This window comes from Myxine glutinosa, chromosome 8 (assembly GCF_964187855.1).
Source record: "Myxine glutinosa chromosome 8, kmMyxGlut1.1, whole genome shotgun sequence".
In the NCBI taxonomy this organism is placed as follows: Eukaryota; Metazoa; Chordata; class Myxini; order Myxiniformes; family Myxinidae; genus Myxine; species Myxine glutinosa.
The window spans coordinates 82,602,339-82,622,333 of NC_136268.1; the positions used below are offsets into that span (position 1 = coordinate 82,602,339).

General features: G+C 42.3%; 1 protein-coding gene across 1 annotated transcript in view; it reads right to left on the reverse strand.

Moving 5' to 3' along the window:
• Positions 1–19,491, reverse strand: part of LOC137432640 (extracellular sulfatase Sulf-1) — a 199,824-nt gene extending 180,333 nt beyond the window's left edge. Inside the window, exon 1 of the mRNA XM_068124726.2 lies at positions 19,412–19,491. The gene's annotated coding sequence lies outside the window, so the exon portion shown is untranslated. The remainder of the gene's footprint in view (positions 1–19,411) is intronic.
• Between the last annotated feature and the right edge of the window lie 504 nt (positions 19,492–19,995).

Sequence of the window (19,995 nt, forward strand, 5' to 3'; positions counted from 1 at the left end):
GCATCCTCCGTCGTGCGAAGTCCTTCCTTGGCAGACCTGAGCTCTCACCACATACAAGGCTTTCATCTGCAGCTCAATGGAATACTTCTCTCCCCTCTGGGCTGGTGCTCCTGCCTCACACCTAGCTCGTCTTCACGCTGTTGAAACGAAAGCTTTCAGAATCGTTGGAATCTCCCGCGATGAAGCTAACTCCAAGGGCCTTTCACTCACTCACCGCAGGCAGGTTGGTGGTCTTTCCGCCTTCTACCGACTCCTCTCTGGCCTTGCCCCCCCCAACTCTCTCTGGGCTCTGTCCCCCAAATATTCCTACAGGTCGCACAAGATCTGACTGCAACCCTCTTATGGTTAAACTGCCAAAATCAAGACTCTCTGCTCACCTTCACTCCTTCATTCCTCTTTTCTCCCCCTCTGGAACAAACTCCCTCACTCTCTTCAATCCCACTCCTCCCTCCAGGTCTTTAAAACAGCTGTTCACCACCATCTCTTATATTCCCCCATCCAAAACCTTGATCTTTTCTACCCCTGCTAATTTCACCCCAAATCCACTTTTTTGAAATGCCAACTTCTGTCCTGGAAGTCCTTTGTGTCCTTGTGTTTTATACTTCTCCCACCCCCCCTCTTCCCATGCCTCCTCCCCCCAAGCCCTGTCCCTCCCACACATCTCCCGATGTCCCTGCTCTCAAATGTTGTGTTTGTGTGCTTCCCCTTCTCTCCCCATCTTGTCTACCCCTCCCTCTTTTTATATATTTTGTTTGTCTGTTTGATTTGTTTGTGAAATAAATGTTAGCTCTTTCACGAGCCTCGATTCTGTATACCAAAGAAATTATTTAAAAAATTAAAAAAAGACGTCATGCAGAGCACGATACTTGCAAAATCCGCCCCCCCCCCCAAGAAAAAAAATTCCATTGATACAGCAAATTGTCCATTTCATCAAGATTAAAATTGACAATCTTGATCAAAGCTCGGGTCAACAGGAAGAAAAGTGACGATTTTTCAGATGAAAAATGATGATTTTGTAAGGTTGACCTTGAGTTGACCTTTGACCTTTTGACCTCACACATAGTTCGTTTCCCTATTCAGTGACTCAATGTGCAAATGCTGTTCAATTTTCAAGTCAATCGGATGAAAATTGAGGATTTAAAAAACTTAGCCTATGTTGACCTTTTGGCCGATGCTGACCTCAAAAATAGTTTGTGGTTGAATTCAGTGACCAGATATGCAAGTTCTCTTCAAATTTCACGTCAATCGGATGAAAATTGAGGATTTTAGAAATTTGGCCTATGTTGACCTCAAATATACTTGGTGGTTGAATTCAGTGACCAGATATGCAAGTCCTCTTCAAATGTCAAGTCAATCAGATGAAAATTGAGGATTTTAGAAATTTGGCCTTTTTTTTTTTTTTTTTTTTTGTATACTGAATCGAGGCTCGTGAAAGAGCTGACATTTACTTCACAAACAAATCAACCAGACAAACAAAATATATAAAAAGAGGGAGCGGAAAACAAGATGGGGAGAGAAGGGGAAGCACACAAACTCAACATTTGAGAGCAGGGAGATGTGTGGGAGGGAGAGGGCTTGGGGAGAGGAGGCGTGGGAAGGGGGGGGGGGGGGGTGGGGTGTGGGAGAAGTATAAAACACAAGGACACCAAGGACTTCCAGGACAGAAGTTGGTATTTCAAAAAGTGGAATTGGGGTGAAATTATCGGGGATAGAAAAGATCAAGGTTTTGGATGGGGGAAGATAAGAGATGGTGGTGAACAGCTGTTTTAAAGACCTGGAGGGTGGAGTGGGATTGAAGAGAGTGAGGGAGTTTGTTCCAGAGGCGAGAGAAAAGAGGAATGAAGGAGTGAAGGTGAGCAGAGAGTCTTGATTTTGGCAGTTTAACCATAAGAGGGTTGCAGGCAGATCTTGTGCGACCTGTAGGAATATTTGCGGGACAGAGCCCAGAGAGAGCTGGGGGGGGGGGGGCGCAAGGCCAGAGAGGAGTCGGTAGAAGACGGAAAGACCACCAACCTGCCTGCGGTGAGTGAGTGAGAGGCCCTTGGAGTTAGCTTCATCGCGGGAGATTCCAATGATTCTGAATGCTTTGCTTTCAACAGCGTGAAGACGAGCTAGGTGTGAGGCAGGAGCACCAGCCCAGAGGGGAGAGCAGTATTCCATTGAGCTGCGGATGAAAGCCTTGTACGTGGTGAGGAGCTCAGGTGTGCCAAGGAAGGACTTCGCACGACGGAGGATGCCCAGTCGGCGACTGGCTTTGGAGGCCAGATTTGAAATGTGGTTTTCCCAGGAAAGATCATGGCAGATAGTGAGACCCAAAAGTTTGAGTGACAGAACTTCTTGGAGAGGATTATTCAGAAAGTAGATGGGAGGGTTGTCCAGTCGGTCTTTTCGGAGAGACATCGTAAGAGTGTGAGATTTGTCAGGATTGAAAGACATGTTCCACTTGTTTGCCCAGTCTGTGATTTTGTCCAGGTCTGCAGAGAGTGAGGAGGCTGCAGACTGCCGATCTGAGGGATGAAGAATGGAGCGACAGAGAGTAGAGTCATCAGCAAAGAGATAGAGAGGATTTTCAAGAGAGTCGGAGAGATCATTGATGAAGACCAGAAAAAGCACAGGGCCCAGAACATGGTGACCTTTTGGCCTATGTTGACCTTTTGGCCTATGTTGACCTCAAAAATAGTTGGTGGTTGAATTCAGTGACCAGATATGCAAGTCCTCTTCAAATTTCAAGTCAATCAGATGAAAATTGAGGATTTTAGAAATTTGGCAAAGTTGGTGACCTTTGGCCTATGTTGACCTTTTGACCCCAAAACAATAGGCTTCTCAAATGGGACGACCTATAAAATCTTGGTGAAGTTTCGTGACGATCAGTTTAGAATTGTGACCGGTAGGCCGGTGACAAACAAACAGACAAACAGACAAACAGAACCACAAACGCAACCGACCAATATACTTGAAAAATCTTCGATTTTGCAATTAACAAACGACACATAAGACGAAATAAAGGGAGTGGGAGACAAGATGGGGAGAGAGGGCGAAGCACACAAGTACAACATTTGAGAGCAGTTACATGGGAGATCTGTGGGAGGGAGAGGCTGTGGAAGGTGTGGTATTTCCTTTCTGGATTTGAAAAAAATTACATCAGTACATGAATTCCTCCTGGCCTTGTGTTAAAACATATCACCAACACATTAGGTTTTCTTGACATCATGTAATGTTTTTTGTATAATCCAACAACATTCCTTATACATCATATTGCACATCTAATAAGCATTTTAAATTACACATTATCAAATTTATGATTTTTTTAAATGCTAAAATTATTATTGTCACAAATACATCGATTTCCTTATTGCAAACATCATCTCGGTGAATGTGTCACATTTATAATTTCACAACTTGAGTTCCACGTACTGAAGATTTCCAAGTAGTAAAAGGACAATAATGATCGTTTATACTTTTGCCAAGTAACCGCTAAAAACCGAAGGTTCTTCCATGAGAGACGTTTTCTGTAAAGTATATCGGAAATGTCCTTTGGAAAATATTCGGGATGTAATAGGTTTGCTGTCAAAATTTCATTTTGCCAACAGCGATATATATATATATCTCAGACCTGAACTGTACCCTGAAACCATGATAGATCAAAGGGTACAAGAAATGGTGTGCACCTCAAGGTTTGGCTCGGCCTGGAGCGCAAGTGATAGTGGCCACACTGAATGCGAATAGTCAGTGAAGAATGGCGAGCCAGGAGCCCGAATGCGCTTTGCCGGTCATAATTTAGCTCGGCAATGGCGGCTCAAATATTCCTTTAAAAATTGGTTATTTATATATCTTTCCTTAAATGAATATAAATGACGAGATTATAATTGGTACCAATTATTAGGTCGGCCTGCTTGCCATTCCCATCTGAGCAGATCGCTCATCATGCTGGGATCTAAAATTTTCATGTTATTTCTGAAGGTCCGTTTTATTATTTTGAATGTTCTTGTTATGCATGTAAATATATAATAGATGTACAAGCTTCCTGAGCCAAGATCATTGTTGGGGAAAAATAAAATGCCCTCATTGCATAAAATGAAACTATTGCTTTGAAACGTCTTGTGTATGTTCATTGATGGTTGAGCTTCAAAGATTTATTTAGCAAGCAATGTGTGTCTCCATAAAAAGGAAGAATTCTCTCCAGTATATGGTTAATTCTCTCCAGTATATGGTTAATTCTCTCCAGTATATGGTTAATTCTCTCCAGTATATGGTTAATTCTCTCCAGTATATGGTTAATTCTCTCCAGTATATGGTTAATTCTCTCCAGTATATGGTTAATTCTCTCCAGTATATGGTTAATTCTCTCCAGTATATGGTTAATTCTCTCCAGTATATGGTTAATTCTCTCCAGTATATGGTTAATTCTCTCCAGTATATGGTTAATTCTCTCCAGTATATGGTTAATTCTCTCCAGTATATGGTTAATTCTCTCCAGTATATGGTTAATTCTCTCCAGTATATGGTTAATTCTCTCCAGTATATGGTTAATTCTCTCCAGTATATGGTTAATTCTCTACAGTATATGGTTAATTATCTCCAGTATATGGTTAATTCTCTCCAGTATATGGTTAATTATCTCCAGTATATGGTTAATTCTCTCCAGTATATGGTTAGTTCTCTCCAGTATATGGTTAGTTCTCTCCAGTATATGGTTAATTATCTCCAGTATATGGTTAATTCTCTCCAGTATATGGTTAATTCTCTCCAGTATATGGTTAATTCTCTCCAGTATATGGTTAATTCTCTCCAGTATATGGTTAATTCTCTCCAGTATATGGTTAATTCTCTCCCGTATATGGTTAATTCTCTCCAGTATATGGTTAATTCTCTCCAGTATATGGTTAATTCTCTCCAGTATATGGTTAATTCTCTCCAGTATATGGTTAATTCTCTCCAGTATATGGTTAATTCTCTCCAGTATATGGTTAATTCTCTCCAGTATATGGTTAATTCTCTCCAGTATATGGTTAATTCTCTCCAGTATATGGTTAATTCTCTCCAGTATATGGTTAATTCTCTCCAGTCTGTTGCTGCGTTTTCACCTGAGGAAGTAATGCTGAAATATATCTATCTGGGTTCTTCCCAACATCTTTCTAGGGCTAAGAGTTAGGGCTAAGGTGTTAGGGCTAGGAATTAGGGCTAGGAATTAGGGCTAGGAATTAGGGCTAGGAATTAGGGCTAGGAATTAGGGCTAGGAGTTAGGGCTATGAGTTAAGGGAAGGAGCTAGTGCTAGGAGTTAGGGCTAGGAGTTAGGGCTAGGAGTTAGGGCTAGGAGTTAGGGCTAGGAGTTAGGGCTAGGAGTTAGGGCAAGGCATTAGGGTTAGGAGTTAGGGCTAGGTGTTAGGGCTAGGTGTTACAGCTAGGAGTTAGGGCTAGGAGTTAGGGCTAGGAGGTAGGGCCAGGCATTAGAGCTAGGCATTAGGGCTGAGAGTTAGGGCTAGGCGTAAGGGCTAGGAGATATGGCTAGGAGATATGGCTAGGAGTTAGGGCTAGGCATTAGGGCTAGGCATTAGGGCTAGGCGTTAGGGCTAGGCGTTAGGGCTAGGAGTTAATGGAAGGAGCTTGTGCTAGGAGTTAAGGGCTAGGCATTTGGGCTCGGAGTTAGGGCTCGGAGTTAGGGCTCGGAGTTAGGGCTCGGAGTTAGGGCTCGGAGTTAGGGCTAGGAGTTAGGGCTAGGAGTTAGGGCAAGGAGTTAGGGCTAGGAGTTAGGGCAAGGAGCTAAGGGCTAGGAGGTAAGGGCTAGGAGTTAGGGCTAGGAGCTAAGGGCTGGGAGCTAGGAGTTAATGGTTAGGCATTAGGGCGAGGCATTAGGGCTAGGCATTTGGTCTAGGAATTTGGGCTCGGAATTTGGGCTAGGCGTTAGGGCTAGGAGTTAGGGCTGGGAGTTAGGGCTGGGAGTTAGGGCTGGGAGTTAGGGCTGGGAGTTAGGGCTGGGAGTTAGGGCTAGGAGTTAGGGCTAGGAGCTAGGGCTAGGAGCTAAGGGCTAGGAGCTAGGGCAAGGAGTTAGGGCAAGGAGTTAGGGCTAGGAGTTAGGGCTAGGAGTTAGGGCTAAGAGTTAGGGCTAGGAGTTAGGGCTCGGAGTTAGGGCTAGGAGCTAAGGGCGAGCTAAGGGTTGGGAGCTCGGAGTTAATGGTTAGGCATTATGGCTAGGAGTTAGGGCTAGGAGCTAGGGCTAGGAGCTAAGGGCAAGCTAAGGGCTAGGATCTACGAGTTAAGGGTTAGGCATTAGGGCTAGGAGTTAAGGGAAGGAGCTAGTGCTAAGAGTTAGGGATCTTTGTTCCTTTCACATTTCTTTGTACTTTTTCACATTTCTCCTTATTCATTCTAATTCTTGCTTGTTCTTTCTTTCTCTCTTTCTTCATCTATCTGTCCAAGGAGAAGTGAATTATTGCAGAGATTTTTCTGGAAGGTTCACTTGGCTGCGCCGGATGGGTTTGAGGGTTGTTGAGTAGCGGCTGAAACCCGAATCCTATCCAGGTTCCTCCTGATGACTCCATCTTTGTTCTTTGCTTATTCGAGTTCCTTCTGATGACTCCAATGTAGTATTTGGTTTTCTGTTTCGTTAAAAAAGAATATAATAATAATAATAATAATAATAATAATAAATTACATGAGTTCTCTTATGAGGAACCTCAATGCAGGAAGATGCTATCCGGCTCATCAAGCCTTTGCTACTATTGCCAACCTATGGTCGTTTATCCGTTTTGCTCTATCGCAATCTTTAAATGTTGCGCATCAAGCAAGGAAGCAGCATGCATCATTTTTAAATTCTTTGGTATGACTCGGTCAGGGTTTGAACTGCCGACCCCCCAGACTCAGAAAGTCAATTCGTTCTTACTTTTCCCTCATCCCCGGTAACTGCATCTAATGCTGGAAAATTGCTTCTAGCACAAAATGCCTACCCCTTCCAAATACAATTGATTGTTCACATTAGTTCTGAAAAATAATTATCTTTTGCTGAAAAAGCCACTCCGAAACTACATGCTTCAACCCCCACCTCACCCACTCTCACCTTTACCTTTGCATCGAGCATTCCTTTTGGTCACCGTTATACACACTCGCTATTGCTGATAACAGCTACTGTGACAATTGCTGCTGCACGCAATTAACAAGAAATCGTTTTTTTCACTCAAAGGATGGATAAAGCAGCACCTCCTCAATAAGTGTTCAAAATATTCTCTGAATGAGAGACTTGTAATAGTCCTAGACACTAATATTATTTTATATTTTCCAATATACAGTACTATCTATATTATAATAGGTTAACGGGTCGACCTTGTGCGGCTTCCTCCTTCGGCACGCACTGTGGTCCCATTGGCTTCATCGCAGCTTTCATTTTCGCCATTGATGGTTTTTGGCCACTCCCATATTTGACTGTGAATTTTTAAGGTTAAAAATGTCCGTTTCACCTCGACGAATGTCATCTTCCTGCTCCAGCCCCATCGTTTCTGCCCTTATTGTTTTTGTTGTTCCAGGTGTCTAGTTGTTCTGTGACGTACATCCAGAAAGTCGGTGCCCGTGTTTTCGTCCCTGTTTTTCGTCGGTTCCATTCATATGTCTCTATGTATTTGTCTATCTAGAGAATATAAACGAGGAAATGTCTGTCAGCCAATTAAGCAATAACTACTTGACTTGCGCAAACGATCCATGCCTCATTGAGTAGGTCTCACATAGGGAAGTGGCGTGGGTAGGTTTTTAATTTCACGGCCTTTGGCTAGTACAACTATCACTACCAGCGGCTACCCGGCGCTGCCTGGATAGTTGAGCTTTTCCCGGTGGTGGCATCAGGACGTGTTGGACATTGAAAAGCAATGGAGTTATTGACCTCATAGTGGTTACCTTTTGCTTGCGGGGCCGGTGGCAGCACGGCCTGACCCTACAACCTAATATACACTTTATAAGAACCTTTGGTGGCTTCAAAATGGATGTCAAGGTCAACTAGCAGCAGCTCAAAACCTTGCCCACGTTCTGAAGTACCAACAACCAAAATTTGGGGTCTCCAGGTGCTAAGGTTTGTCCATGAAAGTATAACGTACAGATGTACAAACAAACACACAAACACTTGACTATTTTTTTTCTAAGATATAGTGAAAAGTAAAAAAAGTTGGCTCCTCTTAGACTATTGACTGTAATCAGTCGTGATTACTCCGCTATCATGTATGATACACAGAACACTTGTCAGAAAACATTCGATGGAAAATACCAGTTTATATGTATAAACCCCACCTCAAAAATGAACTTCAGCTCAGGACTGGAAAGGTAGTTAACCAAAAGGAGTGTTTTGCTGATCTCTGGAGAGAGCCATTTTAGATGTTGTTTAATTCAGAATAACAGATGACATTAACTTGTATGAAACCCAATATGATGAAGGATGTGGCATGTTGAATATACACACCGAACAACTCTTACCGAGTGATATGTGACAGCTACCGGATTAGCACGCACAGTAAGAGCTTGTTTGCAACTCTCGAGTCTTTAGCGAGTCATGAGCTTACACTGTAAGCTATTATATTACTGTAAGCCTTGCAGTAATTCTCAACCATCTATTGTGCTTATTTCGCTGCTATGGCAGTTTAGATAATAATAAAAAATTCTAAACACACCAATGGATTATAACCGATTTTTAAATTAATTTTTCTATTGAAATAATTGTTATCCAGAACAAAAAATACACGTTAAATATAGCATGACATATCCCACAATGCATTGCATTTTAAAGATGGCGGCACCTATTAACGGGCGTTGGTCTAGTCTGGAGAAATCTGGAGCAAAAGCGCTTTCACGCTAGTTCTCGTGGACAGAACGCACCCCAAATTTTCTGGGGGGGAATGTGTGGCTTATACACGAGTGATTCCAGTATTTTGTTCTGAGTACATTACGAATCCTTCACATATGCTACACTACATTGGCTTCAATTAACGGCAGACATTGCCCTAAATGTTGACACAATCCAATTTGGAAATCTCACCAAAAGCATTTGACTTGCAAAGTAATGTCCTTATTTAGACTTATGAAACGACCGAGTTTCCAGGAACAAATTGTCCAATAAAGTAAGTCGAACACAGTCTTTGTGACTACAAACTACTTTAGAGCAAGGGAATTTTTTTTTTGTAAATTTACGAAAGTTTTTGAACTTCTATTTTTTGGGGTAGGGGAGGGGGGCATAGGGGGGGCGGAATGTATGTCAATCTCATTGACTTACATGTTATAAACCTTTTCACCGTTCGCAATTTCACCATTCGCACAGGAACATAAACCCTGTGGACGGTGAGGTTGCACTGAACTCAAGTTCCATATATGCCAACTTTTTATTTATTATTATGAAAATTAATATGATTACCACACGCACTTGAAGCAAAAAGTGGGGTTAAGAAATTGGTTCACTTCTTTCTGTCCGCCCGTCCAGCCACAAATGTCAGTTTATATTCGAGGAACAACTTAATTTAAATTGAATGTTATATTTTGACCACAAATCAGAAAACAAACCTATAGTTTAACAGAACTTTGGCTCTGAATTAGTCCCGATCGCGCATGCACAGAGGAGTGATATTTTTTTTACTCTGTCTGCCTATCTGGTAGTGAAACAAAATCGAAAAATCATTCCAAACAGGAAACTTACTGTTTTATAGGATGGCATAGAGGACAAAAGCAACCGGCTGTAACTTGTTGAACAAGGTGGTGTAATAGCCACTGCATCAACAGCAATAAACTTCCGGTATTATTATTTTTATATGACCATCACAATCTTGATCTTATTTTAATTATATACTTGAACACTGTAGAAAACAAACCATCTTCCTTCCGCTTCCAAAAACCTCTGGCTTTGCAGTACGTGGACATGTTAAATAAGGTGGTGTATAACACTGCATGACTGGTGCAAAACCTCCAGAATTTTTTTACACAAACTTTAAAATCATTATTTTATTTAAATTGAATTATATACTCTAACAGTACATGGGGTAAGGTGTTCTATGAACTACATAGTTAGTAAGGATTTTTTTTTTAAAATGATTTAATCATGGAATAGCAGGGAGCTGGTAGAGAGAGTTATGTACACTCACCTTTCGGCTGTCTACCCTCGGTAGGAACCTCGACCCAGCTATCAACTGTCATCCTGGTGTTTGACTTCCAGGGTGATGCAACCTTGTAAATTGTGAAATAAAATAAAACACTGGCGTTTCTCAAACTACTGTGAAAGTATTTCGTTCCATGAACATTTTGAATGAATGATCGTTTCAAGGCCATTTTCCCCACTAGAGCGGGGGTTAGCCTTGCGGGCCCCATGACAATCAGGGTTCCCTGTTTGAGGCAATGTTTTTTTTATGGCCGGATGCCCTTCCTGACGCCAACCCTTGGTCGCCTCTTACGATGCGCAGGGATACGGTGTACCATATTCTAAGCCGGGGTACACACCGGGATCATTCATCCCAGCAAGCTGGTACTCAATTTGCCGACCTCGGAAGGGATGACAGGCTGTCAACCCCCCTGGCGTTAATTCAGCGATCGACCGGGATTCGAACCCAGGATCGTAAGATCCCAAGCCGGCACACTAACCGCTAAGCCAACACCAGGCTGCAACAACACCAAACAGCTCCAAGAACATTTTGAATGCCCTCATCGTAATGATAGCGAATCACAAGATAACAAAACAATCTACTGACACCAAATACATGATCAATGGATATACTGATTGAAACTTAAGCAGAAAATTGGAGGTCTCCTTCACTGTGAAAAAGTCCCTAAGTCTACCTTGTCTTTTGTGATAAACCAAACAGCTCAAAATTTATTGAAGATGAGGACGTCAATAAGAACTGTCTCGAGTAAGAGAAAAGCGAGACAGTCAATAAAGGGAAAAATAGAAAAAGAGAGAGAAAGGGAGGGAGAGGGAGAGAGTGAGCTTGCCAGAGAGAGAGAGAGCGAGAGATTGAGGGACCCGGCCTGAATATCAAGTTGTGTATAGAGCATGCGAAATGTCACATGGCATCAGCAGTGTTCTTACCAACAAGCGCAACTTTCTGCACGGCAGATATTTCCCAAAGAAAGGCAAAATAACAAGAAATATGCCTCTGGCATTTTGCAAAACTGCAGCTCTCATTTGCGAAGCAGCACAAAATTCGTGCAAAATCACCGTACAATCATGGATGGGCACGCTTAACACGGCGTTTTTGAGAAACATAAATTGTTGATCTTCAAAGGTAAAACATGCGAGATTCACCATTACTTGAACGCTTTTTTGTGAAGCTGGAATTTGAATTTCCTGTGCAGATATACTGTCACTCATTACATTTTTTTTACCTGACACCATTTCCATTGGCGACATTTCCCCCTTGTTCCTCAGTCATCCACACAAGTGAATGAGCAGCATGTTGTAGGATTTGCACTTTTTCCCCGATTTTACATTGTTCACACTGGGACGCTCAAGGATTATATTTTATATGCAAAAAAAAGAAACTTTCAGATTCACCAACCACCAATATTTCCCTTGTAAGCACAAAACACCATCAACATACCCCAAAAATACCAAAATACCAAAAACAAATATAAGCCAAAATAACCCCATCGCCCCACCTCTTACTGCATGCAAACGTCATGTATGTAATATGTACAGAGCACCAGAGCTGGAAGTCCGATACACAAGGGCGAATGTGTTCCTCTTTTGCTCAGAACAATACTTCTACAATCAAAATGCGGACCGATGAGGTGTTCATCACAAAAACAAAACATGCTCCACCCATGGTATGTACTGTATTTCAAGACTTGCTAATAATTACAAGCAACGCAGCCATTTCGTCATAAAGCTGTAAGAGTTGTACGCACGATTATGCATTATACCCAAAGATGTCTTTGCTGCTTGAAAGGAGAATTTTTTTTCATTTTTTTTGTACACAAGATCGAGGCTCGTGTAACAGTTAGCACATTAAACACAAATTAGCACATAAAACACAAAAAAACATAAACGGATACATAAAAGAATAAAGGGAGACAATATGGAGAGTAGAGTACAACAAGCACAACAGTAGAGAACAGGGACATCGGGAGATCTGTGGAAGGGAGAGGGCAGGGGGGGGGGGAGGGGGAGGGTAGCGGTACACGGTATAAAACAAATTGACACTACTAGGAATTTCAGGAATGAAGTCGGAGATTTAAAGAGGTGGATTTGTGGTGCATTAACGGGGGTAGAAAAGATCACGGTTTTGGATGGGAGAGGATAACAGATGGTGGTGAACAGCGGTTTGAAAGACCTGGAGGGAGGAGTGGGTTTGAAGAAGGTGTTGGAGTTTGTTCCAGAGGCGGGAAAAAAGAGGAATGAAGGAGTGAAGGTGAGCAGAGAGTCTTGATTTTGGCAGTTTAACCATAAGAGGGTTGCAGGCAGATCTTGTGCGACCTGAAGGAATATTGGGGGGACAGAGCACAGAGAGAGCTGGGGGAGCAAGGCCGGAGAGGAGTCGGTAGAAGACAGAAAGACCACCAACCTGCCTGCGGTGAGTGAGTGAAAGGCAATGGCCATCCAAAAAGGAGTTGGTGTCTCCAAAAAACACTCATCCGGTTGGACCGGATCCTTAGGTAGTCGTTTGAAGGCAGCAACCGTTCAGAGTGGTACTACCGTTCGGACTTAGGAGCGTTAAAGTGGTGCCCGGAACCATCTTACACTCTCCATGTCAGGATTGCTGAATTTTCTTTCTGTGTCACTCAAACTAGAGCTACTGGGCGAGCTTCAATCTCTCTCTATCTTGCAAACAAACATCACACACTTTTCATCAAACTCTTTTCTTACTCATTTTCACTCCTCACCTTTACATTCTCTCTTCTTTACTTCTCTTTCCTCTCATTTCCTCACATTGTCCAACTAAATATGAAAAAGTCTGAAAAGTTAATGGCCCCTAGTTCGCGGCATTATCGGGTGCGAAGAATCTCCGGTGACCTGCCTGTCTCTGCTACCAATGAGAGGGGGGCTCAGGCAGTCGTAGTATTGGTCCCTCCCAAGACCCTTGCCTGTTGAATCAACGTGACTCTTTTTCAATTCATTTCACTAACATTCGTGGTCTTTCTACAAATCTTTCCTTTGTTGAACATCATCTTGCAAGTTACTCTTCTAATATATTGCTTCTCTCAGAGATCCTCAGAGAGATCTCAGAGAGAGCAGGGAAATGGCCTTAAAACCTTCACTCACGATTCCGCGTCAAAGGAGGAGTGTGTGTCTACCCCAACATCAACACGCCTGCTGTACGCCTTGTGGACCTCGAATCTCCAAACTTTGATGTCAACTGACTTAAGATTTGTCTCCCGACCATCACTATTTTTCTCTGTTTCACTTACTGCTCTCCCAACTCTACAAACTTCACAGCTTTCTTTGACTATCTTAATTCCTGCCATGAGACCATGACATCCGAACCCCCTCAAGCATAATTCCTCTATCTAGGAGACTTCAATGTACACCACAGGGAGTGGTTGAAATCATCCCACACGGATGTTGGAGGAGTTGAAGCTCTTACATTTTCCATTCTCAATGATTTGGAACAAATTATCACCCACCCTTCCCATATCCCAGATTGTCATGACCGCTCATCCAATACTTTGGATTTGTTCTTCACCTCTAATCCGTTGCGTTACGACTACACAATTTCACCTCTAATTGGTTCTTCTGACCACAATCGTGTGAACGTCACTTTACTTACCACCACTCCTTCGGCAACTGCTCCGACTAAACGCCAGTATTGGCATTTCAATAGCGCTGACTGGACTGGTTTACGAAACTTCTTTTCTGACTTTCCCTGGAAAGACTTCTGCCTCTCCTTGGCCGATCCCTCTATCTCTGCTGAACGTATAGCTGAGGTTATTGTTGCAGGAATGGAGGCTTATATCCCCTTCTCTTTTAAGTTTACCTCTCCTACCAACTCTTGGTTCAATAATACCTGCTCTGCAGCCATTTATGCACGAGATGCTGCATATTGGACATGGAAAAACTCTTCTTCCTCAGACTCACATTCAGCTTTCGTATCTGCTAAAAATAATTGCAAACATGTTATTCGTGAGGCGAAGCATTCCTTTATCCAAAAGAAATGTGACAAGCTCTCATCTTCTGCCACTAATAGATCTTTCTCGTCATTAGCTAAAAGTATCGCTAACAACTTCTGTCGCTCTACCTTTCCTTCGCTGTTCCGTTCTGATGATGCTATTGCTGTCTCTCCGACTGATAAAGCAACTCTTTTAGGTTCTCTTTTCTCCTCTAATTCCACTCTGGATGACTCTAACATTCCATCTCCCTCTGAAACACCCCTTACCAATCCTATGCCCCTCCCTATAATCTCTTTCCATGCAGTCAAAAAACTACTCCTCTCTCTGTACACAAGCAAGGTTATACGGACAAGATGTCATTCCTCCTTGTGTCTTGGCGGAGTGTACTTCAGAACTTGCACCCGTGCTTGCTCGTTTGTTTCGTTTTTGCTTAAAATCCCAAACTTTTCCTCTTTCCTGGAAACATGCCTTAGTGCAGCCTATTTTAAAGAAGGGTGATCGTTCAAACCCTTCCAACTACCATCCTATTGCTCTGACTTCTACTATTTCCAAATTCTTTGAATGTCTTCTCAATAACCACTTCCTCAAGCATCTTGAATCCCAGTCTTCTATCTGACCATAAATATGGCTTTTGCAAGGCAAGATCTACTGGTGATATCCTTTCTTACATTACGAATGTCTGGGCCTCTTCTCTGAGAGATTTTGGGGAATCCTTTGTTGTAGGCTTTGATATCTCAAACGCCTTTGACAGAGTTTGGAATCGGGGTCTGATATCCAAGATTCCCTCTTTTGGCTTTCCTTCTTCACTCTGCTCTCTCATATCGAGCTTTCTCTTCGACCGCTCTATCTCTGTAATTGTCCAACATCTCCCTCCTTCCCTATCAACAGCGGTATCCCTCAGGGTTCTGTCCTGTCTCCAACTCTTTTCCTTCTTTTTACCAATGACCTTCTTTCTTCTACAAATAACCAAATGCACTCAAATGCTGATGACTCAACGTTGCATTCCTCCATGTTTTTCCCATCTGCTCCATCTTCCCTCAATCGATCTGCATCTCGTTTGATCACAGCCACCTCTTTAAATTTGGATTTTGCACAACATTTCCCAGTGGGGCAAATGTAATCAGTTTAAATTCAATGCTTATAAAACTAAACTTCTTCCCATCTCTCTCTCTCTCTCAAACTCCTCTCAACTCTCCAATCTTCTTTGAAAGCTCCACAATTACACCATGTGATACAATAAACCTACTAGGTATTACCCTAACTTCAAATTTATCCTGGAATCCACACATTACACAAATACCTAAATCTGCCTCGAAGAAACTGGGAGTCCTGTTCAGATGTCGAAGATTCTTCTCCTCCAAACAGTTGCTTCAACTATATAAAGGATGTATTCGTCCTTGTATAGAGTACTGCTCTCACATCTGGGGAGGTTCTAGCTCCACATACTTACTGGACAGAATTGAATTAAAAGTAATTCGACTTATAAACTCTCCCAATCTGACCTCAAAACTTGACCCGCTAAAGTTACGTCGCAAAGTTAGCTCTCTTTCTCTTTTCTACAGATATTACTTCGGTTTCTGCTCCCAATAACTTTCTGCTTGTGTACCTCTGCAATTAGTGAGACCACGGAATACTCGACAAGCCACTACATCTTATGATTATTGTGTGGCCATTGGTAACTCAAGGGTGGGCCATTATGATGTTTGTTTCTTCCACTCTACTGCCAAACTCTGGAACTCTTTACCTTCCCATGTCTTTCCAAACACTTATGATCTTCCCCTTTTCAAAAAGCAGATTTTCTGCTTTCTCAAAAACTCTGAGACTATTCTCTCTTTCTTCACTTTTCTATCAATGCAGCTCTTTTATTTAGACCTGGCCTCGATGAGGACTACATACACTACTCACAATAAGTTGGGGATATTGTGGGAGTGAGTTTATTTTTTTTATAGGGGTTCAGGTTAGGGTATTGAAATCAAGAATGCTGTGTTTTTTCACACTCATTAATAACCATAGAATTAGGACCAACAACTTTTTTCAACATAATACACAAAATCAACCACACCGAAGAACCTGCCAATATCCCTAACTTATTGTGAGTAGTGTATACGTACCTTTACATAAAAAACACCCCTTAGACCCCTTTGATCCTTTATACCCCCTTAGACCTCTTACAACCATTTACACACTTAGACCTCTTTAGACCCCTTTCGACCCTTCACACCCCTAAGACACCTCTGACCCTTTACACACCTTAGGCCCCTCTGACCCTTTACACACCTTAGACACCTTTGATCCTTTATACCCCCCCCCCCCCCCTTAGATCCCTTTCAAACCTTTACACCCCTTAGACCTCTTTATATCCTCTTCACCCCTTTCAACCCTATATACCGATTATATATCTTTATACCCTTTACACCCCTAAGACCCTCGACACGCCATAGACCCTTTACACCCCTTAGACCCCTTTGCACCCCTTTAAACCCTTTACACCCCTTAGACCCTTCACATCCCTTAGAGCCCATTAGACCACTTTGACCCTTTACACCCCTTAGACCGCTTTGACCATTTACATCCCCTTAGATCCCTTTGACCCTTTACACCCCTTAGACCCCTCTCAATGCCTTAGATGCCTTTAGACCTTTTACAGCCTTTAGATTAGACCCTTTCAAACTCATTTCTACCCTTTTGAGAGATATACACCTTCTTCGTACTTCTCAGACCTATTGACTTTTAAGACTCTTTGGACAATTTAAGACTCTTTGGACAATTCAAGACCATTTGCACACTTTTGACGCATTTTGCTATTTTGTCCTTGGACACCTTTAGACCCCATTTAGCCTTTTTAAGAGCCTTGATTCTTTAAACACTTTAGTCCTCTTTATGACCCTAAAAACACTTTAGACCCCTTAGAAAGTTCGAAAAAAATTATTCTCAAAATCGGTTTTGATGAACTTTTCCATGCACTATTTGCATTGCATCACAAGGTGCAATGACGAATCTAAACTGATATCTTAAAGTGAAACTGACATTGAAAAGTGAAATGAAACTACTGATATATGGATCATTGAATGGGAAACCAGAATTAAATGCAGTGGGAAATTGCTCAAAGCAAAGCTATGGGAAGTATGGAGAGAGGGGGAAGATCAGAGCTGAAGAAACAATTTGGAGAGGGATAGGTGTCTGGAGGTGGTCGGTTGGTATGGAAAGAACTTTGGTGATCTTCCATCAGGCTGTAGGCCCAAAACATGCCTAAACCAGTTTTCCAGCTGAACTTTCATAATATCACCTTCACTCCCAAGTAGTACTTCGGAGGTACAAGTATGGATTGGAAATCTTAGCTGCTAGAAAGGAACGAGGTTGTCGAGGTTACCAGCTGCACCCATTGCGACATTTGCTCACTGAATATTTACACTGAATTCCCGTTTCTACAAACACACACTCCAAAGGAAATTGCTCATTTCAGGTCGTACATCAACGAGCCCCCCCCCCCCACCACCCCCCATGGGTACCTCTGCTATTGTATATATACATCCATACATAGTGTACACACATACATACATATACCATCCGTCCTGAAACTACTTCCTCAATCACCTTCTGTGGAACATTTTGTGGTCCCAGCGGATGTCGTAAGGTAGGTAAGAGTTTTCATAAGTTCCTCAATTAAATTATGATTTTGAAATTGGACCTGCTCCTGAATCCGGAATTGAACAGATGACGACAATGGGCTGGTTTGATAATATCTCAATACAACCATCATTTATCACAGTATTTTGTTATAGTATTAATGTATGATTGGAGTTGTGCTGTTTGGAATGAAAATAAGCTCATTGTAAAGTTTAAATATGAGTTGTAAAGTTTAAATGAAAATCGAGTTTAAATATGAATGGAGGAATGACGTGAGGGTTTCTACTTTCTAACCGTGACATTCGCGGATTCGCCATATGCAGATTCGCCATTGACTGGGTATAGAAATAGAGATGGGGGTATATCACCAAGTCTTTCAATAACCTGCTGTCAATGCCTGATGATCGACTGAAGGTGACACAGGAATGTGGAATTTATTGGTTCCATGGTTTAGCATTCACCGTTTCCGCATTGTTTGTTTGCTTTTGGCTTCCCACCCGTGCATAGCACGGGTTCCTTGCTAGTATACATACATACATTTATGCACACATACATACGTACCTAAAATACACACAGCTGTAATAACGACTGATGCATATGTGCCAATTTATTTCTCTTCACCCGTGAGCATCCTGTGTCGGAGTGGCGACCCGTCCAGGTTTGTACTCCTTAGCCAAATGAATGTGCCTCATAGCATGAAAGGATTGTTTCGTTTTCACCTGTGAGCTATAATTAAAGTTTAAAAAATAGATTTTACAAAGCATGATGTGTGAACCCGCTGTTTTATCAGAGTGAGTGTGCAGTGTGAAACCACATTACAAGCACTCCGGGCACACTCAAAACAGAGCAGCTGGATCGTGTGCTGAATTTTAGGAACCAGACTCTGCCATAATCGTTACTAGAGTGTCCGCTTTGTGTCTGGGAGTGGGTAGTTTTAACATTGGACGAGTTATACCAAACCCATTGGAAATTCTACGTGCTGCTTTCATGCTTGACACTCAGCATTTAAAAAACAGAGATAAAAATATGTATACCTGTATATATAAAGGTAATGATCGTGCAGTCCTGACGACCATAATGACCTCCTGAATTGAAGTTCCTCCTCAGGGAACATATTATATTATTAAATGCTCAATGGATGAGAGTTAACTACATCACAGGTGCTAATCATTTTGGAATCATAACTTTTGGGAAGAGAAATCTCATTTGAGGATGTTCAGACGATAAAACGTTACTTATTTCATCTCAAAGCAATCGTGACTGTAAATTTATTACTATTATTATGGAGATGGCTTCAAGCATATTATGCTAAAAGTAGTTGGAAATTCCAAGTGCAAATCATATATATATATATATATATATATATATATATATATATATATATATATATATATATATATATATATATATATATAATCGGGAGATTAAATAAGACGCGGAAGTAGCTTCACGACGGTCTATTACACATTACACATATGCATTTACATATATATATATATGACAAATCCTGATGAATGCACACTCATTTGCTACATGTACCTTCTGAGCTCACGGCACACCTTGCATTTCGAAAAGCATCAATACGAATACAATCCTATTATACAAAAGCGCACCTCTTGAGATGAGTAGGCCTACAGGTGTCTAACTTTCAAACAAAACTGCAGATGGAAAAGCAAGAACAGGAATCCGATTGCTCCTGGAGTGTAAAGACATTCCCCCTATTACCTGGACAAGAAAGCAGAGTCAGATCGCAGAGACCAGTGCAGCGACTCCTCCGTTTTAAGAGCGTGCGTTGCGTGCTCTCCCTCTCCATCACCTGATGATCGGTTTCATCACCGCTGCGCTCAAACGAGCTTTCATGACGTTCACGAGGGTGGTGAGCACGCGCATTGCCGCCGAGCAGCAGCTCCAGCCCATCGGCCCTCTGGCCCCAATTTATAAACCGGTGTCTAATCCCCGGGGCCATCCGGCCCGCTGGCCACGGAGAACAAAGAGGGAGCTCTTGAGAGCATGACTGCCCAATAGGGGAGCGAGGCGGAGGGCACGAGAGGTAGAAGGGACGCTTGCAAATTGAGGATCTCACACGGAGGTCCGGGTCGGTATTACACTCGGTCCGATCCTCGAACCCCAGATTTGCGCCAGAGTGGACCGAATGCAGTTTAAAATCGCAAAACCGCGTGATTCCCTTGCATTATTCCACTTAACTCTTTCATTGCGGGCTCCTGCCCTTTGTAACTCCTGCACTACCCCGTCTCATGTATATCCTTCGTTCAATGAGGCCAGCACCGCAAGTCTGCTTTCTTTTGGTC